General features: G+C 47.3%; 1 pseudogene; it reads right to left on the minus strand.

The window, feature by feature from the left end:
- Positions 1–7,721: 7,721 nt before the first annotated feature.
- On the minus strand, positions 7,722–12,525 carry LOC122756399 (annotated as a pseudogene).
- Positions 12,526–18,896: the final 6,371 nt, after the last annotated feature.

The following is an 18,896-nucleotide window of genomic DNA, read 5'->3' on the forward strand; positions in this document are numbered from 1 at the left end:
TGGTTGCCCCTCTGAGGCTGGGGTCGCGTGGCGTTTCCCGGGTCCTCGGGTCCTTGGGTCGATTCTCACGCAAATCCAGCAAATGGTGGTCGGTCGGTTCCGGCACTCTCGCGTCCAGTGATCCTGGCTTCCTAATCTATGGCAGGCTTGTCCCGGGCTTAATAGGAACCCTCACAGCACCGGTTCCGGCCCTAGCCCGTTGGTGTTGTGCCTTAACGGGGTCCTTGGTATCCTCTTGGCACCTTATGAACACCGCCTTTTGTTTCCCCTCTTGGGAAATACCGCTGGTGGCGGACCCTGTGAGTCCGCTTCAAATAAAACCGTTCCATTTGAGTGTCTAGCTCTTCGAATTCGCCGGCCTGGGCCATCAGAGCATACAGGTCCCGGTACTCCTACAAAATGCGCAGGGCTGGGATGCCCTTATTCTGTCCAGCGTCTCTTTCTGCGATATTCCCATGTGTCGCATTAGGATCTGCATATCCAACATGTAGTCTTTAAAACACTCGCCATGTCGCTGCTGGACGTACTCCGCCAGCTTTGTCATGAAGCCTCTGGGCAGAAAGAATTTCTGGAAGCTTTGAATGTGAACTCATGTCTTCCAGAACCTATTGTTGGCAATGAACCCCTTTAAGGCCCTGCCCTTCAGCAGTTTTGGAATCGCTCTGTTATCTCTAGTTTATGTCCAGCCTATATGTCATTGCTGACAACTCCACCTGGATGTCTGTTCGTTCTCCTCCTTAAAGTCCCCGTCTAGTATTTTCTGTTTTTTTTCAGTATTTTCTGGGTTCGGCGGGAATCAAGCTATTCTCTTAGCTTATTCGATAGGTTTTGACTTAAATAATACCTTTCGTATAAATTATACATATATTCTTATATATAACTTAAATCTAGAAATAACAATTTGATGTTCTCCGTGAACTTAAATCTAACAATTCGATGCTCTTCGTGAGTAGGATAAACTTAGATAATACCATAATACTAAATTGTGATTCCTCATACCCTCCCCTTACTTCGGGCGGGGGAAAATTTGAATGCCGACGCGCCCACTTTTTGGATTTTTGGATTTGGAGGTGGATTCTGTAAATCCTTCCGTCGACTTCTTTCAGGCTCCGTACGTCCTTGTCTCGTGCTTGGGTCAAGAGGTGGACGACCCAATCCCGCAGACTCGTTGGTATCTGTAGTCCCGACGTATTGACTCTCCATTCATCGAAAGCCACTACCTTGCTGGGGGCTGGCTGTTCTGCTACACCTACTGTGGCCGGCACTACTCTCGCCTTTGGAGTTGGTTCAGGGGAGATGGCGGCTGACGAGCTGCTTATTGGTGGCCTGGCTTGGCGGCGTCGACTGGACCTTGGGTTGATGGCTGAGGGTATGTCCTCGCGCACGGCTCCGCAGCGAATTTCCGCCCTCGTCGTGTTCGACGGGGAACGTATGGCATTGTGGTGTTGTGTCTGGTGTTCGACACCGGGCGTGAACGCGGTGCCTGTGCCCTGGCTGCTTGGCTGGAGGTGCTAGTGAGTAGGATAAACTTAAATAATACCATAATACTAAATTGTGATTCCTCACATCCTCCCCTTACTTCGGGCGGGGGAAAACTTGAATGCCGACGCGCCCACTTTTTGAGAGGTGGATGCTGTACCTCCTTCCGTCGACTTCTTTCAGGCTCCGTACGTCCTTGTCTCGCGCTTGGGTCAAGAGGTGGACGACCCAATCCCGCAGACTCGTTGGTATCTGTCGTCCCGGGGTATTGGCTCTCCATTCTTCGATAGCAGTGATTCCAGACCGGTGCCCCCTCCGACTCCTCGTGCGGCGACACCAAGGGACGGTGTCTGCTGCCTCTTGGCCATGGTGTGAGGGTCGTATGGACCAGGCCCAAATAGATCCTGGTACGATGGTGGTGGCGTCGTCTGGAGTGGCTGTGTCCCCCTCCACAAGGGAGTGCAGCGGTCGTCCGAGTCTGACAGTTCGATGGTCTCGACTGGGTTCGCCGTTGTAGGCTGCCCCGATTCCCGTGGCTACTCTGGTCTCCGTCGCCATCTCGAGACCACTGGGATTTGCGGCAGCGCTGGGCCCCTCTACGATGCTGGGTCTTTCGGCACCTCGGGGTATTGGCGGGCTTGGATTGCGAAGACTCCGAATCTGCCGTCTGGCTCTTTGTCCAGGTCACTCGCGCTGGCAACCTGCTCCCCGGGTGGTACGCAAAGGTCTAGTACGTCATCCATGGAGAGTCCAGTGGTTTCGACTTCCGGTATGATAACCTCTTGTTGCCACCACGAGTCAATCGGGAGCCCTCCCATGGAACGCTGCAGGACCTCGTCGATCTGGCGGGTGAAATCGTCGACTTCGTCGTCGGTTGGGCTTGCCGCTTGGCGGCTTGGGTCTCTGGAACTCATGGTGCCGTGGGGAAAGGGTGCTTAGTTTATCTTAATTAAATCAAGGTCCCTAAGAGATCGATCTGCTACCTATCTTCTCCCTAGGTAATTCACTGGTATGGCCTAACACAACAATAAATTTTCTCTAAAATTAAAAAAAAAATTGTGTCTCGCCACCGAGTTCCCCTTGCGGGGAGGGACGTTGGGTAGTCGCGACTACCAGCAAGTGGCCCCATTACTCAGGACGCGGCTTTCTCGCTGTCATCTTGTTGTTCTTCGTCGTCATGATGGTATGATTTTAGGACGCTCAGACGTACCTGTAATTGTAAGAGATTAGGAGACAGGAACTTGTGGACCTTGTATGGTCCGTCGTATTTAGCCGCAAGCTTGGCCGTGAATCCCTCTGAGGCCTTGGATAGGACGTGCCGGCGAAGGAGTACCAAGGATTTCACGGCAGGTGGCCATTTCCGTCGGTTGTAGTGTCTTCGCTGTTTTCCTGGACGATCTGGAACAGCTCCCGCATCTGTTCAGCCTTCTTTCCAGGAGGTGGCTGGTTTGAGGATTGGTCGGGTGTGGCTTGACTGTAAAGCGTATTAGGTAATCTTGGTTCTTTTCCTTGCACTATGAAGGCTGGGCTGAATCCTCTCGTGTCCGAAATGCTCGTGTTTATGGCTAGTGAAAGTTCGGGCAGTAGTTTATCCCAAGTGTTTTGCTCTGCTCCATCCAAGTACAAGGCCAGCATCGTCTTTATGGTCCTGTTTGCCCTCTCCGTTGGGTTTTGTTGTGGTGTGTAGGGGCTTTGTGTTGGAGTCCCATTCCGAGGTTCTTACAGAACGTTTTAAAAGACCTACTGGTAAACTGTGTCCCGTTGTCACATACGAAGGTCTCGAAATGATCGGTCGAAGCGGGACCAACTCCACTCACTTAGTGAACGCATCTAGGAATACCAATAACATAGTATTTCAGTGGCGAGAGCGCGGGAATGGACCCATGAAATCCGCAAAGACTACACTGAACGGCTCCTCGACTTTGCGGGTGAACATTCGACCGGCGGGCTTAAGTTGGCTCACTTCGTATTTCTGGTAAGAGGGACAACGTCGTACATACCGGGTAACTTTTCGGAAGAGACCGGGTCAGTAAAACTTTTGCATGACTCGTTTGCTGGTTTTCCGCGTCCCTAGATGTCCGGCTGTCGGGTGATCGTGTCACTCTTGAAGGACTCGTTGGCGTACTCCTGGCCAACACACAGCTTCCACGGTACTTGATCCTCCTCCTGGGGTGTATTTCCCGTCCTTCGATACAGATGACCTCCTTCAACCCGATAGTCCAGAAATTTCTCGGGTTCTTGGGTTGCTCGAAGGGTCATCTTTCGGATCCACTTATACTGGGAGGTTTCCACTTCGGCTTGTTGCACAGCATCCAAAGGTTGGCGTGAAAGGGCGTCTGCAACCACGTTGAATTTTCGGCGTCGATATTGAATGTCGAACGGGTACTGTTGAAGCTCTAGCGCCCACCTTGCGATCCGTCCGGTCGGGCTGTCAATCAAATTCAACCATTTAAGCGCTAGATGGTCAGTCACAACTTCGAACCGATACCCAAGGTAGCATCTCATCTTTCGAATAGCCCACACGATTGCTAGGCGTTCTTGTTCGGTTACTGAATAGTTCTCTTCGGCCTGCGTTAAGCGCCGCACTGGCGTAAGCTATGACTCGCTCCACTTCGTCGATCGTCTGTAGAAGGACGGCACCTAGCCCGTGGTAACTAGCGTCGGTTTGTAAGGAGAACTTCTGATTGAAGTCTGGGCACGCGAGCATAGGAGCCTCTGTCAGTCGTGCTTTCAGCGTCTCGAACGCCTGTTCCTGCCCCTTGTCCCAACTCCATTTCTTGCCTTTACGGAGGAGATGGGTTTAACGATGGCCGCGAAATTTGGGACAAACCGTCGATACCATGACACGACTCCCAGGCACCGTCGTTGCTCTCGAATATTTGTTGGCTGTTTCAACTCACGGATCGCGGCGATCTTATCTGGGTCAGTGTAAATCCCGGATTCACTGATCACGTGCCCTAAGTATTTCAGACTCCGTTGGAAAAAACTACATTTGTCTCGATTGAGTTTCAGATTAACTTGCCTAAGTCGCCTAAAGACTTCGCGAAGGTTTTCGATATGCTCGTCTAGAGTTATACTTATGACATTAATATCGTCTAGATACGCGAATGCCGAGGGTTCCATAATAGGGCCTATGACACTATCAAGGGCTCTTTGGAACGTCGCGGGCGCAGAATGTAACCCGAATGGCATAACTTTCCAATGAAAGAGGTCTCTCCCCGGCACAGTGAAAGCGGTATATTCGCGACCTGCTGGTGCAACGGGGATCTGCCAGTATACGCTCTTAAGGTCGAGCGTTGAGATAAACCGCGCGTTTCGCAAACGTTCGATGATATGATGGATTCCGGGTAATGGGTAGGCGTCGGTTATGGATCGAGCGTTTAGTTGCCTATAGTCTACGCACATACGGATATCACCTGTCTTCTTACCGACGAGTGATATGGGTGCGCTATGAGGGCTGTTTGACGGTTCGATCCGTCCGTCGCGTAATAGTTCATTCACCTGTTTATTAATAACCTTGCATTGCCTGATGTTTCGATACGATGTGGTGATCCGCAATATGTGATGTGCCTTCAATAACTGGATCCCGAAATCGGACCCTCCTGGTCGTTTGAAATAGAGCTGATCCTGGGTGTTGACGAAAAGGGTTCTGCTGCCGAGCCCCCTCGTTTCTCGGGGGCAAGGCCGAAGCCCAGCTCTTTTGGGACTCTTTTGTGACGGCGTCGTGGGGGTGTCGTGTTTGTCTAGTGCAATACTGTTTCCTTGGGTTAACTGTGGGCGCCCTCAGGAGGACCTTGCTGAAAGATCCAAGTTTTCATCGTCGCTGTGCAAGATTCCAGAAGGAGCAGCCACGCACTCCGCGTTCGGTGCGTCGTCCCCCTTGCTGAAAGATCCAAGGTCCCGTCGTCGCCGTGCAAGATTCCAGAAGGAGCAGCCACGCACTCCGCGTTCGGTGCGTCGTCCCTTGCTGAAATATCTATGTCCCTGTCGTTGCTTATCATGTTTCGTGCTAATTCTGCCCTCGTGTCCAGTTGTAAAAGTTCTCCTCCGCAGCTGATGGTGGCCTTCATGCCACAAAGGAAATCCATTCCTAGCAGGAGGTCGTGGGCATCACGAGTAGGAAAAGTAGTACCTGCTGGTGGCCCAGGTGGATGGTTAAGACAAGACCTCGCGAAAGATCCAGATGGGACGCATCGGCCAATCGGATCCTTGTGCGAACTTCTCTCCAATCTCTTCCACGCCCAATTTCCGCTGCACGCTGCTCACTGAAACTTCGTGTGGCCCCTGTACCCAGGGTGTCCGTAAATGGCCTGCCTTTGATGCGGACCTGCGCCTGGACTCGGCCTTGTGCTAATTGTAAAATTTTGCTTACTGACTTGGGGAATCGATCGGGTTCCTCGAGCGGTATAAGTTCGTTTATTATTTAATGCTTTAAGTTTATATCGATCTCCTGGTAATACTTCGGCCACTACAAATGGACCTTTAAACTTAGGATCTAGTTTGGTCTGATGATGTTCCTCATTTTTAAGCAAAACATGGTCTCCTACCTTGTGTCTTACAATAGTAGCTTTATTTTTATCGAATCTAGCTGTTGGGTTGTAGGGGGGCTGCTGTTCTGGAATTTTCCAAAATGCTGAAATAGAAACACTCGAAGAAAAGCGAACACCAGACTTTTCGTAATTGCGCGGGCGCGACCGGGCGTATGTTTATTCGGCGAAATTAGTTTTTACACTGGTGCTTATTCTAATTAGTTAGGCTCTCCCAAGCGCAGCGGAGACTCCTTGGAGACTCTGTGGTGAAGAGCGGGGGAGCGTAAGAGGGAGCGGAGAGCGGGTGACAGTCCAAACCCCGTAACTTGGACATTCCGCCCCCTTGCAATCACTGGGGTTGCAACATAGCCATCCTACGGCAGGCTGCAGGCACCGGACACGATCCACCCAAAAACAGTTTTCTGAGCGACCGCCATTCCCTCATCGAAGGTCGGGAATCCGGATTTGATAACCTTTGGATAAACATCTGCTCCTAAGACCACGGAGACGGTAGCAGGCCGATGGAACTGGTCATCAGCCAGCATGATGTCCCGGAACTTCGACACCACTGTGTCGCTCAATGCCCGGACATCTTGAGCACGACCTCCAGCGAATCGTCGTCGTGCAGACCTTCTCGTCGCCAACATTGGTCATCGGAAGCGTAAAGGCTGACGCCAACGATAAGTGCTGCGGTCTCGAAGGTCTTCGTCCCGGTCTCCAACTTGACCAGCGCTGTCGGAAGGATGTTCACGCTGTGGCGTTCCAGCAGCGACGAGAGCGATGGGCCTGGCTTGGTCGATTCCGGGCGTCGTGGCGCTGAGTTGGCGGATTTTGCTGGCGGGAACGTTGGGAAGCTGCTTGCCGAGTTGGCACCGGTTGGAGGCGCGCTCGCGACCGCGACGAGCTAACCTGCTCGTGCATTTGGAGCAGCGTGTGGTGGGATCGGTCGCACTTCTTGCAACGATCACCGCTTCGGCAGTCTCCCGTGGAATGCTCGTGAGCGAGGCAATTGGCGCAGTATTTGTTAATGAGGACTGCTCGCAGACGCTTTTCAGCGCTGAGCTTTAGGAAACTCGCGCACTTCCGAAGAGGATGGATACCGCGGCAGACTCGGCATCGGTAGGATTGAATACCTCGGGTACGTCTGCTCTCCAAGGCAGGAGCACTGCGTGCGTTTTGTTGACGAGGGGCCATGCTGCGCGTAGTTGAATGTCGAAAGGAGATCGAAAACGAAATGAAAAATAATGGGTGATTAGTGCTAGTGAACTACAACTAAGGAGCGCCTATTATTGTGGAGATTCGGAAGACTCCGTCGGCAAAAGCACCACTTTTTCCACTGGACGTTTAACAACTCCACGTGCAGTACGGACATTTACTACACGGACGTTGCCGTCGGCTCCTGGGAAAACAGACTCAATTCTGCCGAGCCGCCACTTATTAGAGGGTAAGTTGTCGTCCTTGATGAAGACCATGTCATCGATGCGGAGATTTTTGGACGGGGCCTGCCATTTAGTGCGCTTGTGGAGTTCTTTGAGGTACTCTTCTTTCCATCGCACACGGAACTGCTGATGGAGAGCTTTCAAATGCTGCCACCGATTTAGAATGGATTTCGTTTCTCCCTTTACTTCGGGTTCCACCGTGGACATAAGGGGTCCCCCGACAAGGAAATGACCTGGCGTCGGATCCTCAGACATAGGAGAGAGCGGCCTGGAGTTAAGGCACGCTTCTATTTTTGCCAAGAGCCTGGAGAGCTCTTCGAACGTGTATTTTCGTGTGGCAGTGCATTTGTAAAATAGCGTCTTAAAACTTTTTACGCCTGCTTCCCAAAGGCCTCCCATATGGGGTGCCCCCGGAGGAATAAATTGCCATTGCATCTCTTGATGACTATAGGCATTCGTCACCGACTCTTTTACGGCTTGAAGGAAATCGCGGGAAAGCAGGGCGGCAGCGCCGACATAGGTTTTGCCATTGTCTGACTGGACTTGACGTGGACACCCTCTTCTTAATACAAAACGAGCGAAAGCGGCAAGAAACTTTTCGGTCGTTAAGTCAGATGTTGGCTCTAAATAGATGGCCTTGGTGGAGAAACAAACAAAAACTAATTCATTATATAAAACGGACCGGCGTAATCCATTCCAGTATACGTGAATTGTCGGGAGAACGATGCTCTTTCTTTGGGCAGGACACCCATCAGTTGGCTTTGCAACCGCTTTTTGTGGATCACACATACTTTGCACGAATTTACTACTGCTTTCATCAGGTTCTTAATTTTTGGAATCCAGTATTTCGACCGGATGAGGCGCACCATTAACTGGTTACCACCATGGAGAGTTATGCGATGAGTGAAATTCGCAAGGAGGCGAGAAAGCAGGCATTGTATTGAAGGCTTTCGGAAGCCGCCACACGGCCGCACGCCCTGATCAGTCCTTGCGGATCTAGAAACGGGTTCATGCTTAGGATGGCACTTGAACTTGGCACTGGACGCTTTTTACTTAGGCAGTGATATTCCACAGGGAATTCTCTGCGCTGAGTGTTCGAAATTAGGAACCGCTCGGCGGCGGCGATTTCAGTGGCCAGCAGATGCACATCAGATGGAGATGTCTGCTTCCTGCACCGCGATGAACATAAGCAAGGACCCGTAGAGCTTTCTCAAGCTTGGAGAAACGTGCCAACAACTCTTCAGAAGGAGCTCTTGCGAGATGGACTTTTAGAGCACGCCTCTCCAGGTCGGTCACCGGAGCGTTGTCGACCTGAGTTGGCCATTGGTTGCGTGTATTTTGCAACCAAGTCGGTCCGTGCCACCATAACTGGCTATCGGCTAGATCTTGGAGGGAAACTCCTCTACTTGCCAGGTCTGCTGGATTATGCTCAGATTGAACATGAGACCAATTCTCTGTTTTTGTGGCCTAGGCGATCTTCGTCACCCTATTGGCTACAAATGTGGTCCACTGGCACGCTGGCTTGCTTAAATATGCAAGCACTATCGTGGAGTCCGTCCAACAGTAAAGTTCGGAGTTAATCGTAGGCATCTGCGGAAGGATGGCTGCAGCCCTTTCGGAAAGCAATAACGCTCCGCACAGCTCCAGTCTTGGGAGCGAAACCGTTTTGACTGGTGCTACCCGGGTTTTCGCGGTTAGGAGTTGCACCATAATGGTGCTGCCCACTTCTACGCGGACATATATTGCCGCCCCATAAGCCTTTTGCGATGCATCGCAAAAGCCATGATGCTTGACCTTGAAATCTGGATGAAACGATAGCTAGCGTGGAATGCGTATCTGCTCTAAAATCGAATAACTTCGAAGAAAATTAAGACATAACTGAAAAAGCTCATTTGGAATGTTTTCGTCCCACCCAAGCTCCTGCAGCCAAATCTCCTGCATGAAAATTTTAGGTCGAACGATAAACGGCGCTAACCAGCCTGCAGGGTCGAACAGTTTGGCAATTTGGGACAGGACTTGGCGTTTTGTAAAGGACGTTTCAATAGCCAACTGTAGCGGGACGAAGAAGAATTCGTCGGAGGTTGCCTTCCAGCGAGTACCGAGGGTTTTGGCAGTGCTTTCTGCATCGATCTCGACAAAATCAGTATTTAATAGATGGTTGCTCTTAATGGCCGCTAATACTTCCTTTTGGTTGGAGGTCCATTTCCTCAATGGAAATCCGGCGGAATTCAGAGCGTCTCGGAGCTCTTGCACCATGAGCTGAGCTTCTTCCGTGGAGTCCGCTCCGGCTAGAACATCATCCACATTCATGAAATTTCGAATGATATTGCTAGCTTTTGGATGGCTGAGTTCTACGTCAGTTGCTAGCTGCTGCAGTACTCGGATGGTCAGGAAAGGCGCGCAATTGACTCCAAAGGTAACTGTTTTCAATTCGAAATCTCTGATTTCCCCTCTATTGTTAAGGAAAAGTGTTCGCTGGAATGGAGTGTGTTTCGGATCTACCCAGATCTGCCGATACATTTTTTCGATATCGGCGCTGAACACGTATCGGAAATAGCGCCACTTCAGAATTTGAATGGTCAAGTCGGACTGTAAGACAGGGCCATCATGAAGGATTTAATTTAAACTGGTACCATTCGATGAAGGGCTGGAGGCATTGAATACTACACGGAGTTTAGTAGTTACGCTTTCCGGTTTTAAGACGGCGTGATGTGGCATATAATAGGCGTTGCAATCATGGGTAGGAAGAACTTGTCGCATGTGCTTTAAGTCGAGATATTCCTGGATCACCGAATCGTATCTCGCTTTTAAGGCCTCATCTCTTTTTAGACGCTGATAATTTCTTAAAAACTGAGCCAACGCGGAAGACCTAGAATGCCCTAGCCCGGAACCGATATGTTCTGCGTCGCGAAAAGGCAGAGTAACGACATATTTGCCGCACTCGTTTCTCGTGGTCATTTGAAGGAAATTCTTCTCGCACATGGAATCGGATACTTTTACCAACTTTGTTGGTATATTCTCCACCTCCAAAATTTTGTGAGTAGTTTGTCCAGTGAATTATCGTACGCGTGGGAGATCCGTGTCGAAAAGGAGGTAATTCTGCTTTGGGCTGAGGCTGACACTGGCCCAGTTAGTACCCAGCCGAAAATGGTCTCTTGCCCCAAGAGCGAGCCACAGATGTTGGTTTTTGCTCCACTCAGAAGCACCGAGGGCAGAATGTCGGGAGCCGATAAGGACATCTATTTGTGCGCTCTCATAGAATTTTGGATCCGCCAGTGGAAAATCGGGAAGATCCCGAAGGAAATTGGGTAGGAAGGCAGATTTCCGGCTAGTTGAGGGAGAACATAGGCCGTCGTCTCCAACTGCACCGCGGGCCTAGTCGGAGATCGGATAGTGAAACTTTGCAGAGCTTCTTGGACTGAGCGGCTACTGTTTGGTTTAAGCCTGAGACTTGGGCTTGAACCACCTGAAATGGCAATCTAATTAGATTGAACAGTCGCTCGCTTATGTATGTTGCCTCTGATCCGCAGTCGATCAGGGCGAGTGCCTTAAAGTTAGTGCCAAGATGGGAAATATTGATTACGGCAGTGCCAAGAAGGATAGCTCTTGAGCCCGTGGCGAAATAATTTTGAACACCGGCTTGGTCATTTGGAACGAAATTGGCCTGATTAGCGGAAACTGGCCTTGCAGGATTTGAAGGGCTTGAATTGCTGGAAAAGGGGTTGTTTCGGTGCAACAACGTGTGATGCCGGCCACGGCAAGTAAAACAATTGTGCGTGTTTTTGCACTCACGAAGCTGATGTCCCTTTGCAAAGCAGTTTAAGCATAACTGCTTCCGTTTAATGTAGGCTGACCGGTTGTCAACCGACATTTGGAGAAAACGCGGACATACACGGACAGGATGGTTTTCCTTGTTGCACAAGTCGGAACTTTTCGATTTTGGAGCCCACTTGAGTTCATCGCTTTGGAGTGCGACTGACTTGGTACGGACGGTCTCACATCATCGATGGCCTCTAGGGTTCGATGACGTTCTGTAAGGAAGGTGTTCAGCTCTGCCCATGTCGGGATGTCGGCTTTCTTATGGAGCGACTTCTCCCATAAGGAGAGAGTTATCTTCGGGAGCTTGGATGAACACAGATATACCAGCAGGCAGTCCCAGTTCTCAGTGTTGATGCCTGACAGTTATAAGGCAGTCAAGCAACCTTGAACAGTACTTTGCAATACCTTCAAGGCCGCCCCAGATTCCTGTGGGATCGACTGCATATTAAACAGTATTTTCAATTGACTGTTTACCAACAATCGTTTATTTTAGATACACTCTATTAGGTTTTCCCACGCAGAGCGGAAACCCTCGTTGGTGAGAGGCGAAATCGAACCGATGGCATGCGCGTCGCCACTTGTTTTGGCATTTAAATGGAATAACTTTTCAACCGGAGTCAGCCGTGGATTATTGATATAAATGGCTGTGAAAAGCTCCCGGAAAGTCGGCCAGCGAAGATAGTCGCCTACGAAAACTTCTGTAACGCATGGAGGCAACCGACAGCCAGAGGAAATGTAGGCCTGGGGCGCAGCGTTCGCGGCTGGGATGGACTGAGACGTGTCTGCTCGATTTTATCAACGAGCTGGGCATCACACCTTTCATAGACTGAATAGCAATAACTGTATTTAGCCCTGAGAATAGGCATTTTGCCTGCTGCCGCTTCGCCTGCTGATGCAAGGAACTCTGAGCAGAGGTCGAATTCCTTTTCAACCTTGTCCCATAGGGTTCGGACTTGGTCGCGACGGACGCTAAGCATCGTGACGGTTGGAGCTGCGGATTCCGGAGTGTTAATCTGAGCCTCAAATTCGCTTAAGCGGTCAGAAACCGAAATGAATTTGGCTAGCGCTAGATCGGAAGCAGCCATATTTTTAGCTGTGCGCTGTACTGTGGCTTTGGATGGTGTAGCACAGTCGTCGGAAATTTGCGTAGGCGTTTTCACCGAAATGCTTGGGATTCTTGGACTCTTGGGCCCTTGTGGTGAAAAAATAGACCTGGGTTTGTCAGCGGACAATTTCTTCTTATCGTCCCCGTTGGGCATAATCGAAGAAATGCGAAATGGAAGGGAAGCGGTTTTGGAGCCCGGTCACACTTTTAAAAATGTAGACAGATTCCTTAGACTGCCCTTAATAAATTTAAGCTTGCCGCCGTGAACGGTATAAAGCAGCGGAAAAAGACCGTATAGTATGTAATGGGTGAGAAAGTGGTGTAAAATTTACGAAGTGGAAACGCCGTAGTTTCGACTAATTGGACAGGTGACTCGGAGTGAACAGCGAATTGTATAAATGACCTGTGATTTATGGTAATTGGGTCCACCTGATTTACGGTTGGAACACTTGGAACACGGTGAAAAAAATGTTTATTAGAACGTAGAAAATTTTATTTTCTTGTTTACAACTGGAAACGGAGAAAATGGAATGGTAGAATTGGAGTCTTTTCTCCGCGTTGTAAGTACTTCTAAAACAAACACAAATTAATATCCAAGCAATACATGAAAAAATATTTGTCGGGTGAACGACTTATATTTGGCGGTCGTATTATTTATTTATGGATGAAAAAAAAAAATTATTGCCTTGTAGTTTCTTTTTTAATTTTTTTTTGAAAATTTAAAAAATAATTTAATAAATATTGAAAAATTTATTTGTTAAAAAAAAGAGAAAAACCGCTTTTAATTTATTGCTCGGAAATTAATTTGGAAATTTACGGAAAAAAATGGAAAACAAAACGCCTTTTCCGCGTCGGCACTTGGAATAAATTTTATTTGTGGTTTGGATTTGCCGACGGGAAACAATTTAAACTTTGGTATATGTTTAAAAGGAATGCAGATAATATGCGCAATGTATGTCGGTAATATATGTGGATGTAATGTATATGTGATATATGTGGGTATAATATATGTATGTAATGTATATGTGATATATGTAGATGTAATATAATATATGCAATGTATATGGATGTACTATATGTTGATGTAATATATGTTGATGAAATATATGTTGATGTTGATATGTAATATATGTTGATATGTTGGTAAATGTTTAATTAATATTTTATTTGGAATGGCCAGAGGGTATGTGTTGTTTGTTTCGTTATTGTATTCTTCGATAGCAAAGCAAATTGTATTAAGTGGACTGCGGAGTTAAAGCAAAAATGTGTTGCGAAATGAATTTGGCTTGCGTTGGACACAGTAAAACGAGAACAGAATTCTTGCCACTTTTGGCAGAGCTTTGGACTTAGAAATTTTCACTGAACTAGGCACAAATTATTTTCACTTTTTCACATTTGGAATTTTGCACTTTTCGGACTGGATGAATATTTAAATATATTCGGAAATTTGGACTTAGAAATTTTCACGAATGAGGGTGAAAGGAGAACGGTGGGTAATATGGCGGCGCCCGTAGGAATGAATACGTACTTTTCTTTAATTGCCATTTGTCGGAGAAATCCGTTAGATTTGACAATAAATCTTACAGCAAATAAAACGAAATTTGATTTTCGAACCTTTTGCTGCAGACCGGCAATTAAAAGGAATGGAAATTTCGTACTTATCTTGTAATTTGTTCGCTGGTGGACAAACTTGAAAATCCAGGTGATCCGGCTCGAAGGACCAAAAATGTTGTGTTGTAGGGGGGCTGCTGTCCTGGAATTTTCCAAATATGCTGAAATAGAAACACTCGAAGAAATGCGAACACCAGACTTTTCGTAATTGCGCGGGCGCGACCGGGCGTATGTTTATTCGGCGAAATTAGTTTTTACACTGGTGCTTATTCTAATTAGTTAGGCTCTCCCAAGCGCAGCGGAGACTCCTTGGAGACTCTGTGGTGAAGAGCGAGAGAGCGTAAGAGGGCGCGGAGAGCGGGTGACAGACCAAACCCCGTAACTTGGACACTAGATTTATTAATTTTGGCATTCTTTTCCATGTTATGTTTTGCCATTTCTCTAACTGAGCCAACATCGACAATATTTTCTTCATTTACAACAGCTGTAAGACCAAATGGCCTTGCTTCTTTGCCAATAAGTATCTCTAATGGACTGCCTTTAGTAACTCTGTTGGGTGTGCAATTAAGAGCCAGACGAATCTCATCTAAAGAATCCTGCCAAGATCCTGGGCCAGTTTTAACTGCGGTCAGCATGGACTTTAGAGTACTCATGACTCGCTCCACTTGGCCACTGCACAATTTTTTTTAACACAACCTTAATATTAATAACTAAAAAATAACAATGCATTCAAAATGACTATAAATAAGTATTTTACATTTAAAAATGTTCATAAAAGTCGTGTTCTAAATCAAGATCTATTAAAAACGGATTTTCAGAGTCAGAATCTGAATCACTATTACTACTGTTAGCATCAAAATCGGGAACACTGTTATTATTGTTCATGTCAACCAAATTTAGCAAGTTTGGTAATTTCAAAAGTTCGATTACGTCTGCTGGTAGGGGTAGTTTATTTTGATGGCCCAATCTTTTTGTTAGATAGATGCTCGACACAAGAGGATCTGAGGAATCGATTGCTCTGTGGAAAACGTCTGCCATGTTGTTCTGCCGTGTACTCTTTCGAGCACGTAACCTCCTGTCACTCTTATAGTATTTGTTGCGAGCCTCTGAGTATTAACACTTTATGGACCGTTGCCGATGTTGGAAATCATGGATACAAGGACATCTATTGAGTTATGGTTTTCTGGTAATATTTTTTAGATTGTGTTGGATCAATTGGTATGTCACAAGAAATAGCAATTAAAATATTGCTAAAATATGCAATGAGGAATTCATCAACTCGTCTTGATGTAGACAGCTTTGGATTTGAAGACAACAATGAACTTACTGTTATAACCATGTTGGACGAAAGCCATTTGGTATGCTCTGTCTTAAATCTGGCCATATTTCTATTACAATTTGGCAAATTCTTTTGAATGAAAAGGTGAAAGCTTCCTACTTTGGTGTTGATTTCAACTTTTTTCTCTGTGCTTAAGTCGATTTCTTTCAGTTCATCATAAATCCAACTCGAAACGGAAGATGCCCTACGATTGTTTTGTATGTATGTATATCAAGCAGTTGGTCATAGGCGAACTCAACCACAGCTGTTATATTAAATTATACACATCATCAAGGACGACAAGGACGGATCGATGACATGGTCGTCATCAAGGACGACAACTTACCCTCTAATGAGTGCCGGCTCGGCAGAATTGAGTCTGTCTTTCCAGGTGCCGACGGCAACGTCCGTGTAGTAAATATCCGTACTGCACGTGGAGTTGTTAAACGACCAGTGGCAAAAGTGGTGCTTTTGCCGACGGAGTCTTCCGAATCTGCACAATAAATAGGCGCGCCTCTCATCCTTAGTTGTAGTTCACTAGCACTAATCCTCCATTCAACTACCCGCAGCATGGCCCCCCTTGTCAACAAAACGCACGCAGAGCTCGTGCCTTGGAGAGCAGACGTACCCGAGGTATTCAATCCTACCGTTGCCGAGTCTGCCGCGGTATCCATCCCCTTCGGAAGTGCGCCAGGTTCCTAAAGCTCAGCACTGAAAAGCATCTGCGAGCAGTCCTCATTAACAAATACTGCGCCAATTGCCTCGCTCACAAGCATTTCACAGGAGACTGCCGAAGCGGTGATCGTTGCAGGAAGTGCGACCGATCCCACCACACGCTGCTCCAAATGCACGAGCAGGTTAGCTCGTCGCGGTCGCGAGCGCGATCTCGTCTCCAACCGGTGCCAATCCGGCAAGCAGCTTCGGCCTCGTCCCAGCGTTCCCGCCGGAAAAATCCGCCAACTCAGTGTAGGAGTTCACCACCGCAACGCCCGGAATCGACCACGCCAGACCCATCGCTCCCGTCGATGCTGCAACGCTACAGCGTGAACATCCTTCCGACAGCGCTCGTCAAGTTCGAGACCGGGACAAAGACCTTCGAGACCGCAGCACTCATCGATCCGTGCACCCCCATGAGCTGCATCGGCTCTTCGTTGGCGTCAGCCTTTACGTTACCGATGACCAATGTTGGCGACGAGAAGGTCTGTACTACGACAATTCGCTCCAGGGTCGACGCGAAAACGAAGCTAGAGGTCGTGCTTAAGATCGAGCTCAGTGTGCGGATTCGCACGCTTGTCCGGCCATTGAGCGACACAGTGGTGTCCAAGTTCCAGGACATCGATCTGGCTGATGACCAGTTCTATCGGCCTGCTACCGTCTCCATGGTCCTGGGAGCAGACATTTATTCAAAGGTCATCCAATCGTGATTCCTGACCTTCGACGAGGAAATGCCGGTCGCCCAGGAAACTGTTTTTGGGTGGATCGTGTCCGGTGCCTGCAGCATGCCGTAGGATGGCTATGTTGCAACCCCAGTGATTGCAGGGGTGGCGGAATGTCCAAGTTACGGGGTTTGGACTGTCACCCGCTCTAAGCTCCCTCTCACTCTCTCTCGCTCTTCACCACAGAGTCTCCAACTCTACTCTCCCCGTGGCAGCTCAAATTGGAGTCTCCGCTGCGGTCGGGAGAGCCTAGCTAACTAAAATAAGCTTTAGTGTAAAACGGATAAACGTACGCCCGGTCGCGGCTGCGCAATTACGAAAAGTCTAGTGTTCGCTTTTTTTTGAGTGTTTCCATTTCAGCATATTTGGAAAATTCCAGGACAGAAACCCACATCATCCCAACAATGGTCTTGACCTTCTGTGAGTCTGTCGTCGTACCATTTTCGGTGACTATGAACCCCAGAAAGCTTACGCTTTTCTTAAAAAATGCGATTTCCCCACTAACACTTACCCTTTAATTTTTGCGGTTTGGAGGCCAATCGACGTTCTTGGTGAGGAATTGTCAAAGTAGCAAAATTTGCCGATTGGAACATGGTAATTAGCCGTTCAAAAAATACTGTCTGCGTTTTTTATGCCGAACAGAAGTCTACCAAACTCGTATTTTCACGGTCGCGCACTGCAAGAATAATTTGGTGATAGTCAGACTTTAGATCTAAAGTTGGTCTCCACTGGCTAATCAATGCCATTTCTCCCCTAAGTCTTGACTACAAGGATCTCATATAAAATGGGGCAACGAGTCTAAAAGCAACCTACATATTGTCCAGTGAGGGCAATCGTAAATCCTGCGCACTATGTCTGGGGCTTCGTCGTACATAAGAAAAAAAAACATCCCAAAGACTTTCATGTCAATTGTCAATTTAAAACTCATTTGTTACCTTATATAGATTAAGTTTTGACAACTTTTTGTTAGGCTCTAAAGAGAAGATGAAATAAATAACAACAAATGGAAAAATAAACTTTACATTAGGGCAAGAAATCACCTACCTCTGTCTCAATTCCAAGACTTGCTTTCTCCCGAACGTCTCACGGCTTTAGCTTCCTTGCTGCTGACCTTGCCTCGCGTTGTTCACCTATATTCTCATTCTCCTCGGAAAACTGTTTTTGAACAAAGTACGCGAAAAGTGAATAAAATAAATTAAAGTAAAAATATTAGTATAATTTATTATGTATTTGTCGGAGCGCGTCCCCAGGAATTTTGGGAACCGTTACCATGATTGAAATTGTAGCATTGTGGTGAAATTCTGAGAAGCACTGCAGCAGAGGCGCAGACGGCCTCTGCAGCTGAGTGAGGTCCGATCTAGTTGTCATAAATAGTGTGTTAGAGAAGGATGACAATATAGTGAACGCCAGTGTTGGGTATAGACCGAATAGAATATGAGGAGGATTGGAAAAAGGAGAAAATCACCTCAGTAAAGTTTAGCTGGTTTAATAAATCGGAACTTGCTGTGCTGCTGTACCAAAATTATAAAACTTACAAATAAAATGGATAAAACTCCCCTATTATAAAATTAAGGCGAACAGTTAATATCATACACACTTTTATACTTTTTTCACGGCTCGAACTTTATTAAAAAAATTATCTATTTTTTATGGTGTTTATTAACAAGAACTTTTTTGGTCATTTGCGAAAGTATATTTCTCCTTTTTTTTTTGTACAGACCATTTCTTTTACCATGTCAGGTAAATAAAAACGTTGAGCTTTTCGCATGTGAATAAGAAGATTAACGAATAAAACTCAATAATAATAATATATTTAGTTATGTATCCTGGATTTCTGCTAATAAGTAGTTCTTAATGACCTATATTCTCCCAATCCATGGCGGTTTCCATAAGACTCTGAAGCAGCTCTTTGTAGCAGACAACTAGGGTCATTCACTAGATTACGTGGAACCTAGTGTATATGAGAGGATTCGGGATCGTGCACTTGTAGCATTGCTCGGTGCTAAGCTCGTCGGATTGTCCTGGGGTCATCCTACACTTTTATATAACACACAATTTACTACGCGAAAAATGTTTTAAGTGCACTTTCTGTAATCGGTCCTTTTGTACACAAAATGACCCACGATTACCCTTGAGAGTAAGTGATTTTCTATGACTTGC

This window comes from Drosophila santomea, chromosome 2L, assembly GCF_016746245.2.
Source record: "Drosophila santomea strain STO CAGO 1482 chromosome 2L, Prin_Dsan_1.1, whole genome shotgun sequence".
Taxonomy (NCBI): Eukaryota; Metazoa; Arthropoda; class Insecta; order Diptera; family Drosophilidae; genus Drosophila; species Drosophila santomea.